The sequence below is a fragment of the Balearica regulorum genome, chromosome 21 (genome assembly GCF_011004875.1).
Source record: "Balearica regulorum gibbericeps isolate bBalReg1 chromosome 21, bBalReg1.pri, whole genome shotgun sequence".
Taxonomy (NCBI): domain Eukaryota; kingdom Metazoa; phylum Chordata; class Aves; order Gruiformes; family Gruidae; genus Balearica; species Balearica regulorum.
Window position 1 is genome coordinate 6,353,134 of NC_046204.1, and position 19,666 is coordinate 6,372,799.

General features: G+C 39.1%; 1 protein-coding gene across 4 annotated transcripts in view; it reads right to left on the bottom strand.

The window, feature by feature from the left end:
• DHRS3 (dehydrogenase/reductase 3) overlaps positions 1-19,666 on the bottom strand; it is a 38,170-nt gene that overhangs the window by 15,914 nt on the left and 2,590 nt on the right. The window contains exon 1 of one of the 4 annotated variants that reach the window (XM_075773293.1): positions 13,176-13,196. The exons of the other annotated variants lie outside the window; for them this stretch is intronic. The gene's annotated coding sequence lies outside the window, so the exon portion shown is untranslated. Of the gene's footprint in view, positions 1-13,175; positions 13,197-19,666 lie in introns of those variants that run through there. 4 annotated transcript variants of the gene reach the window in all.

Here is a 19,666-nt window from a genome sequence, read left to right on the forward strand (position 1 = left end):
TTTAGTACTAAAAAATAAATGAAGATATTCAGATAGCCAAATGCAGGTTTAGTCTGATCAGGGGACTGGGAAAATGGGCTCTGAAAATGGAAACAGCTTTGTTGCTCAGAACGGAGCTATGTCCAAGCAGTGGCCCTGTCATCTGTGATCCAGGATTACAGTTGCTTCCCATACCACTGTGCATTGAGTATTAATCTGACTGGTATATTGATTTTTTTAATGGTTAAAAATAAGCACACTTAAACTTTAAAGATTTAATAATCTTAAAAAAAAAAAGTTAAAAAAAAAGTTGAAAAGTTTAGAAGTTGAAAGAACAGGAAAAAAATGTGTAAATTATATCACTCAATTAACTTAGTAACAGCAAGATAAACACAAAAATTTAGGACCTGTGGTATTCCCTCCCGACAACAAATCTCTTGCAGAGAGCTTTAACATGCTTATTTTTAAGGACTAGTTAAGCTTATCTCATAACTGGTATTAAAACTAATCTCTGGCAGGGTCAAAGAGCTCTGCCAGTGCAACTAAGGAAGGCTACACTGCAGAAGCATGTGGGTCCTCAGCCATTTCCTAAATGAGTTAAATTTACAATTAATCCCATTTATAAATCATTGGCACATCTGTGAACGTAAACACACGCAGACTGACAGAATTACATTCTCAAAATCACCAATGGACTAACGAGTTGGTTAACCAGACACTTCAGAGCATCTATAAATATGCCAGAGCCATTTCATGGGAAATCTTATCTCAGGGGAAATAATTTTCAAGGAAAAAGCTGTGACCAGGCTTAAAAACTCTAAGAAAGCATATGGCGAAAAATGCGGCTTGTGTATTGGCCTGTCTTCGAAAGTCTCAGCATATCACCCTTGGCCATCAGGCTTTGGCATCTACACAATGCTTGTAAAACTGAAGGCTATTTACTTGCTTCTGAACTCAGAGCTAGACTGGGTGATATTTCATATGCCTACTCTGCAGACTGATCAAGAACATGTGAGAAATTTCACAAGCTTTCAGGAAATATTTACAAAATACTGTTCAACTATAAGCATACACAGTTATTGCTGTCTCTTTCACAACCTACAGCTCTGTGGAAAGAGGAAAAAAAACCCACTACAAAATATCAACTGTAAGCGTCAAGTTTGATGCCCACAGAGTTTGCATCAGTGTGAACTTCAACCTTGTAGCAGTCAAATGCAGACACTAAAAAATTAACTGACAAGTTGAAGAGTGATGGAAGGTAGGAGAGGAAGAGGAGAGGAAGAGAAATAAAGTGTCAGACGAGGGGAGTGAGGCAAGAACCTGACCTCACATACCTAGCACTCTAGGGTTTTACACTGCTATTGCAAAATAAGAAGTAGATCACTCACTCTTCACTTTAATCTGTTTCAAACATCCATACAGCCTCCTATTCCCAAGAGTTGCCACTGATGCATTGAATGTCAGGAAATATACATGGAAGAATAGTTAAGCAAAGGATAACCTGTCAAAGGAACATCTGTCTGTGATGCAACTCTTGGATATAACATTTTTTATGCTCCAACAGTTACTTTGGGACCCTTAATATCCTACAGGCAAGTCTTGCAAGGTGACCCCATTAAAATCTGGGCCATGTGGGGAAGACAGAATTTGCTGGTTATCCTGCTGACAGCATTAACTTCAGTACTGATTTTTTTCCATGGGAAGTTTTCGTGTCCTTGATACTGTTCACACTCAGGTGAAGGCTTCAGCCTGCGTAAGAGAAAAGCAGTAAATAAAAGACCATTCTTTCATGAGAGGTGAAAGTTCCCTAACGACACAGTGGGAAGTGAGGTTTCCTGCTGTCATTTCTGCTACTTTTTACAGACGGATAATACTCAAAACTCAATACAACATGCTTTTGGTCCAAATTCAAGCTTGACTGCTCTTACAAGATCACATGAGACTTTCAATTTCTGTGTTACATCTGGCCAAATTAAATTGGCACAGGCTTCCTTCTGGCCTCCTAAGACATCAGACCTTACAAAGAGACAAGACTTATAGTTGCTGCATTAGCCCCATAGTTGAGGCTTCTGTTGCTCCCGAACTCTGTCTTTACAGAGGGCTTTGGCTTAGTGTTTCTGTGTAGGCAATAATTCTCTCTTCTTTTCTTGCTTGCAGCAGTTTCACCAATGTTTTTTCTAGGTCCTTATTCTGCTGTTGCTTCCCGAGACTTTCTACAAACCTACTCAGTCCTCTGCTCTCCTGAATTCACCCTGCAGAATCTGCAATTTGACAATTTGCTGTCTGGCAGTCATAAGGTTGTGTTATTTGTAACGTTCTCACTAAACCACTCGACAAGACAGCTTAAGAGGCAGGGATAATCATGCATGTTCTCAGTGCTCCAGAAGGAAAACTTTTGCTCACTGCAGAACTGATGAGTGGTTGTGGGCTTGGGCCTGTGTTTTGCTGATGCCCCCTGAGCTCCAGTTAGCCTAAAGCTGTGCAGCTGGCACGTCACTTCCTTCATACGCAAGCAAGCATGTAAGGAACTCTCCTTTTCTTCTTTGCTCAGTCAACATCAAGAAAGGCATCATTTAGCTTTATCCTGCCCTAGTTAGGATTTGAGGGCTCTGCATTTGTCAGGAGTCTAGATCTGCAGTTCAAGAAATGGTCCATTTTATTAGGAAGCACAATTTTCAAAATGTAGACATGGGTCTCAGAGTCTGGTCTGCGTCTCCTTTCCTTTTTAATTCTAAATTGGCAATAAGTGTGTCCCAACTGGAGGCTAAGTCCTGGAGAGAATGACTCTTACAGACAGAGGAGTTCCTGTCTGGGACAGAGGAAAATGCAGAGGAATAAAGGAGAAAAGAGACACGGCGTTCCTTATTACACAGCTTGTCAGGATGTTGCACAGCCACCCGTTCATGGTAATTTAATGATGGATAGAGGAATATTTAATTTGTGTTTTGGAGAGGTTCTTGGACAGACAGTTTTCCGTCCTGGAAAGAATCCAGCCACTCTTTCTTCTGCCCCTTCATCTCTCGTCATCCTCTCCTGCCTGCTCCTCCCTACAGCACTAGACACGCTCTCCTTTCCAAAAGTTACTGACCAGAAAATTGTGGAGGGCAACAGCCCAGTGAGGCGGTTAATCCCCGCTGTGGCAAGCCGCTACCGAGGCTTCCTGCCCTGTGGTTACCTCTGGGTGACCCCAGTGGTTGCAGTCCGGGAGGCAGGTGGAAGGTTAAAGCTACGCTTAGGCTCCAGGCCACTAGCAAGAGGGGGTGACAGCCGGGCAGCACTATGTTCTCCCACCACTGGACATAGGAAAGAACAGATTTATGATGACAGAGGAACTTAACACGCCCTCCTCTTAATTAACTTTAAAGTAGGCAAGGGCTGTGACATCACAGCTTAGAGCAGATTTCCCCAGGTTTTATCCATGAGCAGATTTGCCAAAGAAATCTTATCTCTAGATCTTCTGCCCTCTGGCAAGTCAGAGAAGGCCTTATCTGGCCTTAGGAAAATCATTTGGGCTGGACCAGCAGGCTCAGGAGACACTGCATCCTCCACTCCCAGAGGACTCCCCGAGGACTTAATCTGCTAATGAGGCATGCCCTGGGGTCAGAGGGGAGTCAAAAAGAAGGGTTTACCCGCTGTTGTACAAGGCAGGACTTTCTAATAGAGGCCTGCACTGGCTACTTGCCGAGAGCCCCAAACCTGACTGCAGGTTTAAATCCTGATTTTCACTCTAACACAAGCGTGCAAAGAGCTATGCTTTTGACCGCCACAATATTAGATAAAGCCACTAATTTATATAAACTGGCCTAGACTGAAGCTACCATGAACCACAATATACACACATGATCTATGCTTTCAGAGTCTTAGGTATATTATCAGTGGAGGAGATGAGGTTAGAGCTAATTTTACATCATTTACAAGGCTATTTAACTTGTTTGGTTCGATTTTATTGCCAGCGCAATTCAAGAACAGCATCCAAGGAATGTTGCCCTTTTACATTGTCAATTAATTTGGCACTGTATCTTCAGCAAACCCGCTGTGCTAGACTTTATGCCTCCAGTGAACTAGACCAGTATTGGAAAGGTGTCCCACAACAAAAACATTTCTGAGACTGAACACGTGCCATTTCTTGACACTCCCCTTGGATTATCTGGGTTGTATTTTAGTACAGAATTGTTCACTTTTAGTCTTTTCCAACACAACAATGTGCATGGTGATTAGCAGATATAACTTCCATTCCAAATTATTTTTGCATTTTACGATTCATGAAGCAATTCTCCGTATCAATTTGAAGACACTGAAAGATTAGCATTGCAGAGAGACACGAAAGTGCCCTTCCTGCCTGATCTCATTATTGCTGCCTCCACAAATCAAGGACAACTCCTCACCACAGATCAGCAGAGATAGGAAGTAGTTGGTAGGTCAACACATTTCATTCCCCCTTTCAATCTCCTTCCTAGTCCAGTGAAACAAAAGCTGTTTGAGTTGGTATCTGCAATTGCACAGCCTGCTACCTTTGTTCAAACAGAGAAAGCCTTTCTGCATCCAATCCTGAAAGTTCCTGCATACTTTTAGGAAGTATAAAGTGTAGATAATCCACTGAAGTATGACAGTCTTATCCCCATATATTTACAAAGCCTGGTAGTACTAACTCACAGTTGGTCCTCCGAAGAAAAGCATTCCAGTGTATCCCATAATCCTGGCAGAGTTTTGCATATCATGAGAACAGGAGGCTAAACCCTACAGCCTCAAAAGTGTTCATGTATTTTGCTTGTCAATGGCACAAGGGTTTTCTCCTCCACCCCTTCCCCTCTTTTGCCCCCAGGGCAAAGTCAGACAAGTTCTTTCAGGAGTTCTTCATGGGAGAGGCATGCTAAAGACAGATTACTGGAAGAGTGAAAGGTGTGGCTGTTCAGTGTGAAAAGCCAATCTTTGCTTCAGAAAGGAAAAAGAACCTTTTGATGCCTGAAGTAGGTCAAAATACTTAACCCAACCCTTTAGTGACACTTGTCTAAGAGTAAGCAAACAAAGCAAGCCAGTGGAAAAATTTTCTCAATTCTCACAAATGAATACCAAAGCTGCAAGGGATGAGTATAAGAAAGATCACACGTAAGCATGGGGGAATCAAGAGAGCAGGCCCCTTTACCTATTTACACACAAGCTTTTCTAGATTAGTATTTAGAAGTTGTAAAGACATTAGACTACAAGAATTTAATTTAAATTTCATCTTGCCACCATGGTAAACACAAAACACAGACTATTATAAACTAGTCTGAGTTAAGGCCAGGAGTAATATCCAATAACGAGATTAAAAGTTAGGTCTAAAGAGACTTCAAGGAGACTAGAAGAGTGAATTCCAATTCCTTTAGTCCAGAGTCAGAACTTTCATTACTTTATATGTTGACTTAGCACTCAGTGGGATTAACATTATTCACCTAAAGCACAGTCAATTCCAATTGTACCCCAGTTACCCCTTTTTCTCCTCTGAAGGAAACAAAGCAGCACCTAAAAAATCATAGAGAAGTATGTAAACACCTGTCTCCTATTGAATAGAGGCCCTCCTTGGGAGGAAAATACGTCACTTTCTGTCTGCATACAGGCATTTAAGACCAGCTCCCTCTAAAGAAGTGAACAAATGCCTACTGTTCTCAGAGTCAGGACTATTTAAGGACAGGTGGCCCCATGCTGACTTTTTTCCAGTGGTTTTTCCAATTGCTTTCGTCTGCAACATGAACTGTGGACTCCAGACTGCCTTGGGAGCAACACTTTTCAGCTCTGTTGTATGGAACAGTCGAGGAAGGGGAAGGGTTAGGGTTGTTTGCAAGAAGAGGTCATACAGGAGTCAGGCTTTACAATCCTATTAATGCTGGGACAGGGTCAAATGGAGTGCACGTTCCAACAAAAGCACCAAGTGGCCACAAGCTGTCACCCTGCAAAGGTTCATGGAAGCATTTGTGGGGGAAAAACCGACAGATTTTTAATGGCGAATGTCTGCCACACCATGTGTTAGAACCGGCCTCTGCTCCAGGGAACCAAAGCACACAAAGAAATAGCCAGCAATAAAATTCTCCGGCTGCAAAGCAGAAAGAAGTGGCATATCTGGGGGATGGGGAGAGGGATAAGGTTTTTAAAGTTATGTATTTGAGGTTAGGCTTTGAAGATATCCACCAGCAGAAATAAAATACTCCATCCTGGAAAAATAACTGGTGTGCTGCCGCCTCCATTTGCTTGGCATGCCACCCCTGTAATCCGCATTCATATAAAAATGTCCACAGAGATCTCAGGAAATTGTGGGGAGGGTAAATATGCAGGTGCAGAAAGCCCTTTTGTACTGCAAACACAGCAGACAGGATGAAGGGATAGAAAGTCAGTAAATAACATTTCAAAGGAAAAAAAAAGAAATTGCTGGATCTGCTTGACAAAAATGCCATGGTCCAACAGGGCATTTCAACACAGTTGAAGGTTTGCTGTTTGCACATTCTCCTTCCAAAATGCTGCATTATTATTTTTACTTATTGCATATACCTCTCAGGGTAACGTGGCAGGTTAAATGTTCATGTAATATAGTTAAACATTTACCATGATAGAGTTATGTTGACACTGAATGCTAAGAGTGTTTGTTTTTCTAAAGCTAAAAACAATCAAAAGTTTAGATTACAGGGTAATGTTAGAAGTAAGGGACATGTGAAATTAAAAACATGGATCCAACACAGTATTATTTCCATCACCTGAAAATAACTCCTAAAATTGCCTGGTTCAACCAACAGTTAACTGAAAAGTCTGCTACTTCTTAACTAACAAATTGAAAAAAAAATCCAACCTAACATAAATTTATGGAAAAGAAGAATTTAAGAGCTACAAACTGGGTGCCAATAGAGCTGGATTATTTTTTTAGAGTTTGCCTTTTTATTTATGAGATGGTTTCTGTAACAGAGTGCCTAATCTTGAAATGCTGAGTCATTTTAACTTCCAGTGGAGAAGGCTGCCCACCAGCACGCAGGGACTCCTAGGGCTAGTCCTGTCTATAGTTTACAAAAATATCAATTATACTGGATTACCAGTTTAGAGTAAAAAATTGTCAGTTTTAATTGAGAAGAGTTTCAGATTTGCTTTAAGCTAAATCATTATGAGTATTTCATCAGCACTTTACTTGTTTTGGGGAATATACACAATTCCACTACAAGCTCTATAAAAAATAAAAAATACAGTTTTATCAATTGGATGCTATACTCAAAATGTAACTTAAGTAGCCTTCTGATGCTGGACCGGTTCTGAACTTCAGCAGTCATCTATGATCACTGCTGTGTGAACTGGAGCTAAGTTTACTCCACATTGTTATGTGGATCTGTGATATGCCATTATAGTCCTGTTACCAACCCAAAGGGGACTTTGCATTTTGCTGTACTGTCACATTAGCAGAATCCAAAAATAAGGCGGGCAAAAATGGTAAATGTAGTAGTAGCTCTGATGAATGAGGAACACCACAAGGAAAGTTTACAAGCCGGAGGAAGACACAGGCGGACAGAGAACCCCAGCTCTTGTAGGAACATCACAGAAAAGGAAGACTAGGGGAAGTGTTTAAATTTGTTAAACTGGAAGAAGGCTTGCAACAAAAGCAGACATGGAAACCTGACGAAGAACATTTCTAATGCTGTCATTATGAACTACCCTCCAGAAAGGCCTAAAATATGCTCCAGATCATCCATGTGCATAATATGATGCAGGTCTTGACTGAAAAACTAATTTCTCCCATGAGGCTATTAGAGAAGTATTGGGAGTTGAAGTGGCCAACATGAAATTTGTATATAAACTGAATGCTAGCAACAGCTCCAGACAAGCTTCCCTACAAGCCTCCTTTCTTTGCCTCCAGAAAAAGAGAATTGCTACCATTTTAAATCCATCTAAAAGCTGTCAAAAGGAGCTTTTCTTATAAGTATTTTAGTCAAAGAAATAAAGGATACTGCGTAGAAGAAAGCTTCAATATTTAAATGCTTAACTGGTTTGCTATCTTTTTATGTACATTTCAAACTGTTGGGTTTTAGTGGTGGCTGTTGCTATGCAACAGGGAAGAATTTCTAAAATCTATTCATCTGCTGTAAAAATGACAATTTTCAGGACATATTTAACTCTCTCAGCCTATTAAGTTAAAGGAGGACAGGAATCAGAGGACTGTAAGCTCCCAGAGCATGCATCCCCCAAAGGCGTGTGGTGTGGCTGAAAAGGGTCTTTCACTGATGATACCAATGTTTTCAATACACTGTTAGATGAAGTAGCTACCCTGCTTATAAAAAATGTGAAAAACAGCACAGGTCTGGTTAAATAAAATGATATCTAAATGTAGAAACAAAAGTTATGATCATTACTTTTCTCCAGAAACAATCAAAGCAATTTTAATCAGATTCTGCTGCAATGATACTTATTTAGACTCGAGGGGCTGGTCAGGCAATCACAAATCAAGTTCTGGCTTATTAATAAGTTACAGCTCCCTGGAAGTTACCATCTTTCAGATGTGACTTCCTATCATGTGCATGCTTTTTAGGCCACTGCAATGCAAAATGCAGTTAATTCACTTCAACATGAACATAAAATCAATTTAGCTATCACAGAACATGAGATAAGCTTTACCTTCCAGTAAAATAAACTACATAAAGTAACCTGGTCAGTAACTAAGATTTAGCTGAGGGGGCAGTAATATAATATTGAGGGACAATAATTCCTTAATGTGTTCCAAGTCCATAAAAAGCACAGCTCTAAGCCATAAGGTTTTTCTGCCTACCAGTAGACTGCAGAGCATTGGGCATCTGTAAACTACTTCTGTGAAGTGTGTGAAATTTAGCCCTAAAAACCAAGCCTGGTTTTGGTTGACTCACGTTCACTGTAGAACAATCTTCATGTCTTGCAGAATAGCTTATCCCAATTATACTGACACCCTTTGTGATGGATTGTTTTTTTCAATCTGTAACCAGCATTCTGATTATTTAGTTGCACTAACAATTTCGACGACAACATGAGATACTGTTCTTGTAATATAATTTCTACGGTTAAGAATTTTCTATCTTTTATTTTCCCTTTTAACTCAGTCAGGAGGAGAAACTAAAATCGCTTTATAGAAGTAAGATGCTTTTCTAAATTTCTGATTTTGCAAAAATGCTGGACTAAAATAAGATAATGACAGTGGTCAAACCGATCAGCATAGCACTTCCTCTGTGTGAGCAGTAAACAAGTGTAATGATGTCATTAGAAGCTGGCTGACCCGCTGATGAACTCTGGGCTGTAAAGGAGAAGCAAGGTGCCAGATCACTACACACACACTTACCCGCACACATACACACACGTGTGCATACACACACACATCCTTACAGCATAAAAGGTGTCATAGAGCAATCTGCAAGAGTTGCACATCATCATCTAGGGAAATGAAACCCTGAAAAACCCCTTTAAATGTTTTGCTTTTAAAGAGGCAAAGCTCTTGCTTCCATAAAGCACACATTCAAATATTAACACAACATAGACAATGTTCTCTAAGGGGCCTGGATTAAAATCAAATAACAAGCAACACAAAGAACACTCTACAACATTGCACAATCAGCATATCTCAAAACCCAAAATCAAATAACTGAGTTCAGTGAGACTGGACTCCTGTGTTTCCCAAGAGTCTTGGAAATGTTCTTACATCATTTCTGACAGCTCACTGTAGTCAGAGCCAGCCCTGCTCTATTACCACTTTGGGAAAGAAGTATTTGTACCAGCTGGATATCTTTAATATTCAACTTGGAAGCATGACCTCTTCTCTTCAAGGCAGTAAGTTGAGTTTTGTCCTCACTAGTAAGGTTTTGTTAGGAGGTAGGGCACAGGGAATTTGAGTTTGTAGTCAACATAAAACCAAGCTGCTGAAAGCAGATGTCAGGATTTCCCATTCCCTCCCCAAACGACCACAGCCAAGTCTCGCCCAGTGAATGTACTGATCAGAGAGACAAGGTGTCTCTGTTTACTACTGGCAAGGAGATTAAAATGACAGATCTAAGACAAACACTAATTTAATCTTCATGTAGAAGATATCTGATTGCCCACTGTTATTGTTGATCCATTCTTTTTAAGGGCACAGAAAGGTGAACTGTGCAGAGTCTTTACAACAAGATCTTCCACTCCCTTTAATTTATGTTAAGTCTAGTATATTTGAGGTTTTTCTTAAGGTCCAGCACCCAGAGTTAAAAGATTATCTAACATTTTCTGCTTTCAGTTAAAGTGGTGCAAGTTTGTCCACTCCTCTGATATGAAGAAAATCTTGAAAATGTAATGTGGGTGTACCCAGTGATTCAAAGGGCAAACAGAACAAAAAAACCAATTATAAATATTTAAAATATCATGCTTGTTTTGAGTGGTATCTCCTGATTTGTTAACACAGGCCTAGCTATACAGGAGACATTTGCTGCACAGTGAAGCTTCTAAGAAACACTGAAATAAGATTTTGTTCAGTGTCTGAAGTTTTTACTTTCTGATACAAGTCAGCACTCATAGAAACTTAGCTAGAGTTCCAGTCCAGGACTTACTGGGAAAGAGGACGTATCTAAAAGACAGACATTACCTATCTATACAACTGGTGCGAGCTGATACCTGTGCTGACCAAGAGCAGGAACACTGACTGAATGAGAAGTCAAGCTTGAACTCCATTTGCACCTATTTTAAATGATTGTTTCATTTAGATAAGGGATGAAATATATTAGCCAGGTCATACCAACTGCCACCTCACCTTTACATAAACTCTTTCTAACCTGTCGCTACAAATATGTCATACTACAGGATAATCGCAGCCCAGAATCTTTCCAGGCATTGTTTTTATACCACCTCAAAATATGTATAATTTTAAGTTGTTTACGTGTACTCAGAGGTACAGCTGCCACTGATTACATACTGAGAGCCAGATTTATCTCATAGTCACATACATAAAGCATAACTGATTTCAGCAGAGCTGCATTTGTGCTTTCAAACACTGTTTTATTGCCGTAAGTGGAGCACTGACACATTTGCTCAGGCAGTGTTAGACAACAGAAATCCCTATGTTAATCAAAACAAGTCAGCTCTGTAGCACTGTATTCAATAAATTGTAATTAAGATGGTGGCAACATAAGGGTGGCTGTCCACAAAATCCCTTTGTAATTATGCATAGTTTATGGCTAAACTAATAGGATGAACAATTTAAATTAGTTACAAACTCTGCCAAGGTACCCATCTATTCCCAAGTCTATTAATTAGAATCAATTTAATCCCCACTGGGATAAAGGTCAAACAACATGTATTTGACCCTTTTCTGCTGGCGTCAGTGTTATCAGCCAATGGATCTGGCAGTGCCTGGGTCTGACTTGTTCGACTCTTCAGCATGTTGACATGATGCTTTGAAGAACAGAGTCTGGGCCCAGCTAAAAAGATCTCTCTAATAATTTCTGCTTTATATTCCTGATAAGCACACAGGTTTAAAAATTCCAGACCTTGTTCTCTCTCGGTGGTCAGCTCTGAGGCTGTTGTTCTCTGTCTTTAAGATTTTTCCTTTTCAGTCTCCCTTTCCTACACAATACCTTAAAGCAGCAATGGTATTAGATTTGTATCTTCAATTCAGTCCAGAAATCAAAGTGAAAAAAATAAACATTAACAACTAACTGACATTTGTTAATGGATTTTAAAACAAAAACTCAAAATCAGTTACCATTAGCTGACATTTCCAAACCATCCAGAAATAAAGGTACAGAATTTCTACACACTTGTCCAAGTCTATGGGAAGGAAATAAAGAGAACTGTTGTCTTTTTGTCTTCTCCCCATAGTTCCTGTAGAATTAACTGGCTGCTTCTCTGGAGTTAATCATCATCTCTTTGTCCTAGTTCTTTTCTTGGAAAAATTGTCATAATACTTCCATACCTCTCAGGTTACTATCAGACCAAGGGTCTGGGTATGGTAGAATGATGTAAAATCAGCTAGTTCTTGATGTACTAACTTTGCGTATGTTCTCTTTGAATGTTGCTGATCTGTTTGCGGAATGTAATTCAGAGTCTCTTCAGAGTTTTCTAAGTTCCACCTACATATTTTTACTATCCACTGCATAGTATCACCCTATCAAGACAGGTTTCTACAGCAGGGTAAAAATAATAATAATAAAAAAAAATCTTTGGTTCCTTCTAAACTTTTTAGTCAGAATGCTTTGAAATGTATGCAGGGCTTATGGTCACTGTTAAAGCAAATTGCTGTATCAGACTAATCAGACATTCATTCAACAGCATACTTAATTCATTTTATAATGCAGTAAAAACTACCTATATATGTCAGTACTTCAGATGGAAATAGTCCTACAAATCTGAGACAACCTCTTCCTAGCATGTGCCAGACTCATGACATAAATGCAACAGAAATACACAGCAGCACATTTACAAGTCACTGTAGGTCTTGAAACCATGCAAATAGAACAGGGATAAATCACTTCAGATAAGTAAGGTGAAGCATCATAGATCAAAACCATGTCAGCCATGAGATTCAGAAAAGCAGCCTTCTTCCTTTCTTTGGTACAAACAGACTAAGATCACGGAATCACAGAATGGTTGAGGCTGGACGGGACCTCTGGAGCACACCTGGTCCAGCCTCCCTGTTCAGGATTGTGTACCTAGTCTACCGCTTTGACCAGGTCAACTCTCATTTTGAATTTCACTGCCTCCTCTTCAAGCTTTCCAGATCTAAGCTTCTGTATTCTCTTTCAAGGCTGCTCTCCCCATGTTACTGATCACCTTTCAGTTAGCATTAGAGCTCCTATTGCAGCCTTTACCCCCCAGCATTAACTTTTCAAACCACCTTTGTGTTTTCAACCACAGTGTCTGCACCTCTGTAAACATTCCCCAAAACTCTTATTGTTGTTCTTCAAATCTCGCTTTAAAACCTCCTCTGCTGTGACGCCTTGCCAAAAACTTAAAAATGGCTAAATGAGTGGTGCTGAAATCACTTGCTTTACAATCCCCATCAGTACAGACTTCTGTGTTTGTATTCAGCTGTTGCCCTTTGGTTTATATCTACATTGCAAACCCTGAGGTAGGCATCATTTTTTTCTGTTGTCTTCATACAGCACATTTAGCATCTTTATGCTAAATAATTTCTGGTGCATGAGTGGGTTTCTGAGGAACTACAACAACATCAATATATAACTTCATCTTTAAAAACTTACCTCAAGATTTCTTACAGCATTGACACAGTCCTTATATTTTGTGGGAAGCCTCATTTAACTGTCTTGATGCCAGTCCTTCAGCATTTTAAAAGGTGCTGGATTTTGATGTGCTAACACAGCACCGTTTCCCTGGGCCAATATTTTCCCATGACATCACCCTATCCTGATGTGAGATGACAAGCCTGTTACTTTGCAAGTTCCACTTCTTGTTAACATTATTTATTCTCTTTACAACATACTCAGTAACAAAAGACAGGTATGTTCTAAATTATTAGCTAAAACAGCTCCAGCCAGAACGCTGCTTCACAGACATCAACAGATCCAGTATCTGATAAATTCCGGCTGTGCTTGCCAACCAGAGACACTTATTCAGCATGTTATTCAAACTGCTGGCCTTGGCACTAGCACACACAACAGGCGTAACGCCATCTAAGCCTGGCACTTGAAACAAGGGTTCTTCTGCCCATCCTTAAATTCAATCAACAAGGAAGTGAGCTGCCAGCAGGAAGCCATTAAATAAAGTTGCTGTCAGTATATAATCTTTATAGAAAGAAAGCCTTTCTAGAGACCATAAAGCAACTCAATCAAATCTGTGCTCTCATAGTTTAACAAAGTTCCCAATTAATATATTATTTTGTGTGATATGGAAAACATTCACTCCCCAATTCTTTTCATGTACTTCTGGTTACTGGTAAGTTATGACATGCTCTAACAGTTCACTATAAGATTAAGTGCTTAAATTTAAATAAGATTAAAGTAACCACCATTAAAAATATGCCTGAAACTGTTCAGTCGCTATGTTTTTTTTCAACCACACACACAACGGGAGAGATTAATTACCTCAAACATGATATTTGCACTATGGGTAAAAATTCTCATGATTCTAAAATAGCTACAACATAGAAAATGCAAAATTTCCTTTTAGATTACATTATCTTTTTCACTTTGAGACATGTCAGATTTGTTTTTGAAATGGCTGGTTACTTATTTGCATTGCTAAACTACTACAGAGAAATCCATTAGATACATGGACTATATGTCATTCTGGTATCTCCACAGGGCATAAAAAGCATTTGGTATATGGACAGATGGTCTCTTAACAATATTGTGTTAGTACTGGAATCTAAAAATATATATGTAAATGTTACACTGAGCCTTTTACAAATTATTATACACCAGGCCAACTTAACATCTGTTTGTGCACTGTTTGCACACTGCATTGGCATTGGGTGAAATACGTCAGGACTGAGTCCACTGCTTTTATAAACACCATTTTAAAGGCTTTATTATTTCATTATGTTAGATCATGGTGCCTGTTAAAAACACATACATGGTGATTAATCATATTCTACGGAAAACCAGTTCCTCTCAGCTCTGAAATTCTGTAATTTTAAATCAGCTCTTTTCCTTATATCAGAACTAATCTCCTCGGGGTGGCCAGATCAGGTCTATTCATGTTCTGAACTCTGAGTGAATTGAAGATACATGTCAGAAATCAGTTATTACTTGCAGAATACAACTGTCGTCTTGATGACTGGCCCAGCCGCAGTGGATTTAAAAACTGATAGACGGCAAGCAGAAGGACTTACTGAGTTTACTTCAGGTATGCTGTCTCATCCCTTCCCGACTCCTCCATTACATTATGAGAAATCATACACCTTTGTAAATGACAAAAGAAATGTTTTCAGGTTTGGAATACTACAGCCCATGTGGGTGGAACTCCATGGCAGATTAAAATTCCTGTGCGTTAAGAATTTGATGTCAGGTTCTTTTTTAGGCAAGAGCTAACTCTCAAATACAGTTTAGTAAGAACATTATACAGGTTCTGAAAGTGAAATCAGAGATGAATGTTTGAGAATAACCAATATTTAAAAGACATTTTAGATTAAGAACTTTACTGAAATCCATGTGAGATACTAATAGCTTTTGTCCCACACCTTAAAAAAGGTCACAGCTCTGAATGACTTTTAGCATCAGTCTCAGTATTTTGCCCTCACTTCAAGAGATTAGTATTAATTTCATTTCCAGCTGCAGTCACAATGCACTTAATCTTTTATCATATAGGACTGGTATATGTTATAAAGAAGGTTTTAAAAGGTATATACTAATTTGTACAAATCAGGACAATAATAAAGACCAAAGTGAAATATTCATAGAACTACAGATACCGTTTGTGTAGATGCAGTTTGTGGGAGGACCATGCCATTGTAGAAACTAATTTCAAAACTTGCCAAATTTTCCATTACTGGGAATACAAGGCTAAATTCTAAGACCTGACACCATTCTTTATATTCTGCAATATTCTAATCCTAAACAGAATTTATTGCCCCAAAATCTCACTCAGATAAAACTCTCCAGTTATACAAGGCTCTCAAGCACCTGCAATTCCTCTGAGGTTTGAATTCTGTTGAATTCAATGGAATATTGAGGGAAACCAGCTCCAGGTTTCAGCAGCAGTGCAGGCTTGCATAGCTCTCATCCCTTCCTCAGTGCTCCTTCCTCCACTGACTTCTTACTACCATCCCAATTGCAATTGAACTGAAAGAGGATAGCAGACTCAAATGACGAGGTATCTTCTTAAATGAAGATATTAAGGCCTGACTTTGAAAATGTTGTGAAAGCAATGACAGAACAGTTGAAATTTCAGGCTATTTTAGTAGCCTGAAGAAAATCAGGAGTGCTATAAGCAAAATACAAACCAAAACAACAACAACAATCTCTGATCACTTTTCAAAGCAAAAGTTTTCAAGTGGCACCTTCAAGATCTTTGTTTACTATCCCAAAATAATCCCTATATTATTGTGTTTGTGGCATTCTCCAGCTGCCCATCATGTTGCCATTCTGTTAAAAGTACCTTGCAGACTTGCAGACATAATTGTCTAGACTCCAGTGCTGACAGCGAGAGGTCATGGCTATCAAGCAGTACATTCCATGCAAGAGCAAAGTTTCCGTTTCTTGTTTTTGTTGGTGATACTAGCTCCTTGCCATCTAGTAAGGGCTCTTGTCTTCCTGATATTCCAGACTGCTTACCTCATCTGCTGCACAGGCATGCAAACCCTTTGAGTCACATAGTCTCCTGCAATACAGGAAGCGAACATCCAGAGGACAAAACAGTGAAAGGAGAGATCTTTCAGTGTATTTACGAGGTCATTTCTTGCACAGTGATGAATGTGAAGAACTCTCAACAAGGTTAATAGGAATTGTTCAACTCTTCTCTGCAGTACTGTCACACTAACACAAGGCCAGGGCTGCCCCTGATCCATCTGGTATTTTGGAGACATCTCTCATGCCAAAACACCCCTGATTCCCTAGAAGCCCTCTTGTTCATTCATCAATAGCTACAGCTACCAAAAAGGCAAACATATCACAGCTGGAGGAAAAGAAAAAAAAATGCAGCAAACATAGGAGGACAAAATGTACATACTTTGAAAGAAACTGAGATCACAGAAATGATCACAAGTGGGGTCAGCTGTCCTGGTCATATCTCCTCCCAAGTTCTTGTGCACCCCCAGCCTCCTCGTTGGTGGGGCAGTACAAGAAGCTGAAAAGTCCTTGACTTGGTGTAAACATTGCCCAGTAACAACCAAAATATCAGTGTGTTATCAACATTATTCTCATCCTAAATCCAAAACACAGCACTATATCAGTTGCTAGGAAGAAAATTAACTCTATCCCAGCCAAAACCAGGACAATCCTATAATTATATCTTTCTCTGTTACTTTTATTAGGTTTTGGTGACATTTAATAATCAAGAATGCCTAAGAACCAAGCATCTCTTTCCTGTTCAATCAGATCTCAGATTAAATAATCTGTGAACAAAGTAAATTAAAATTAAAAGGAAAATTTTTAGACATCAAGAAAATGGCCTAAAAGAAAACTTAACAAAGAGCAAGACATATAAATGACATACAAATCAAAACTTGATCACTGGACATCATCAAAACCAGGGCTGACAAGTCTCTGGCAAGGGCACTATATTGGAAAATACTGCAGGAAAAGCAAATGGCTTAGAGGAAACCAGAAGCATTTTCCAACTCTAACCACCAGTGAATAAACCCATTCAGCCCCTACATCCCCCTGACTACTCACATCTGTAGAAGGCTGTTCTTCCACACAAGAAACGTTGTTCAAAGGGGCCAGTCTTCCCAATGTGAACTCGATTATACAGTATATTCTTTGCAAAACACCATAAGGCTTTGGAAGTGGATTTTTATGTCACAGGTTAAATCATAAACTCATAAAAATATCTCTTTCTCCCTTTTCATTAACACAGATATATGCACCACTTTGGCTAACCATAGAATATCAAAAGCAAAGAGCCTTAGCAAAGCTACCAGTGTGTAAGACTGAGGCATAGGTGATGCTCTATTGGTCAAATACTTTTAAGGTGCAGTCAAACTTCTCAAGAGTTAAAGCCAACAATAGTGAAAATTTTGAATTTTGCAAGCAACCAAGAAGGAACTGAAAGCAAAAAAGTACATTTCTCCAGCAATTCAGCCACAGTAAAGTAACTCCTCAGCCAGCACTTCTGAATCTGGACACATCTCTGGGGAACAGCATGAAAGTTGAATTACAATACTTGAGAACTTCCGGAGAAAAGTCAATGCTATTCATCCCTCATAATAACACTAACATGTCCCATATCATCTGTAAACCACTCTTTCTCTGCATACAGCAAATTTACATGCTTTTGGTTTTTTCCAGAAGTGCTACAGGAAGCATTTAAATACACAGTGCCTCCGACGATCAAGTAGTTTTTGAAAACTTCTACCCGAAAGTAACAATGGAGTATGGATCCTTTGACCTCTTAGTATACATCTGAACAAGGATGATCTAATGATTAAAGTCTCTGATTGCCTAAAAATCACTGGTAGTCTTAATTGAAAAAAACAGAAGATATACACACTTCTGAACCTGAAAATACAACTAACACTGCTTTGTCCCTTAAGTGGCCATTTCATCAGAGGCCAATGAACAACCTTGAGCAAAGAAACCTCACCTTAGAAGGAAATATCTCCTAGACATTTGTCTGTCCAAGTCATATTTGAGGCACAAAGGTAGAGCAATGGACTTAAAAGAATGCGGGTAGAGAATGGGAATCAGGATGGATTTACATGATCATGCCCAAGAGACTTCCATTCTGTTGGATTGAGAATTTCAGTCTCCATGCTCATCTATCAAGTAGAAGACACTGTATTTCCATTTGCATAAACTCTTTTTTGATTTACTTCTTGCCATCTTCATAGCTTTAAATGCAAGATCAAATTTTACAGTCCAAAAGTTGCAAATGCAAAAATTTATAATCTTAGTGAGATACAACACTTGTCTTATGTGAAAACTGCTCAGATACATCTCATTCGTGATTAACAAAACCAACCTCTGAAAATAAACATGAAATCTAATCCAGCCTAATTATCAGAGGAAATTTCATATGCTAACAGTCTCAACTAAACTATCTTTCAGAAGATTCTAATCTCAAAAATATGGTTATATATCGCCGCCTACCTCCAAAACTCCGCCACTATGTCTGCGTGCGCAAGTGCTGGGATGACTTTTTCAAGATATACTGCACACCCACTATTAGAATCTGAAACTATATGTTACTGTTTCTGTTCACCTCTATGTAACACTGTGCTTGGCCTCAGAATTTCACGTCTTTGGTGGAAGTGTTTTTCTAAACTAGGAATATTGTGACTACACCCTCTGATAATCAGAATCTGTTATAAATTATTAATTATGATCAATAATTCAAGCTTTGCATATAATTGTACAACAGTTAACTGCGTAGCAGACAACAGAATAGTTAATTTTCACAAGCCTTCTTGAAAGATGACTTGCCAGACACTGCAAGTCTTTTTTGTTTCTTTTTGATTGTCAAAGGCAAAGCATAGAATCAAAAGTGTGCCAAACAGAGGTCTTGCATTCTACATGGAGAGTGCATTAAGTTCACAAAGTCAGGGTTGAGCACAGAAGGCAGGAAAGAAATGAAATGTCAGAGCAAAGGGAATGGAAACTACCACATCTAGGTAAAATTGTCATTAAAAATGTTAAGGAATAAAAGAATAATCTTACTTTAGTGTTGCAGGGAAAATGTGCCACTACCAAAGGCAGAAGGGCAGTGCCACTACCAGAGAGGATCAAAACTTGTTGAGTGCCATATTTGACTTACTGGATAGCCGTGGTATAATTGAAAGGAGAATCTAATTCAAATTCAGTAAAAGCAACAACTGAGACACCTTGATGACAGACATGAAAAAAACTCCTAAGGCAAAAGCCCCCAAAGTTCTAAGCAATAACTAGCAACCACACAACATTTCACAACATCATATGAGGCAAGTACAAAGGTTCCCAACAATTACTCTCATTTATCTTTGCTTCTAAGATATGTAGCGATTTTATAGATAAGACGTACAAACGAACCTCAGTCTATATCTGTTTACAGTAATTTCATCCTCAGCTCTATAGCTTAAGCAGCTCCCCTCCCCTTTAGG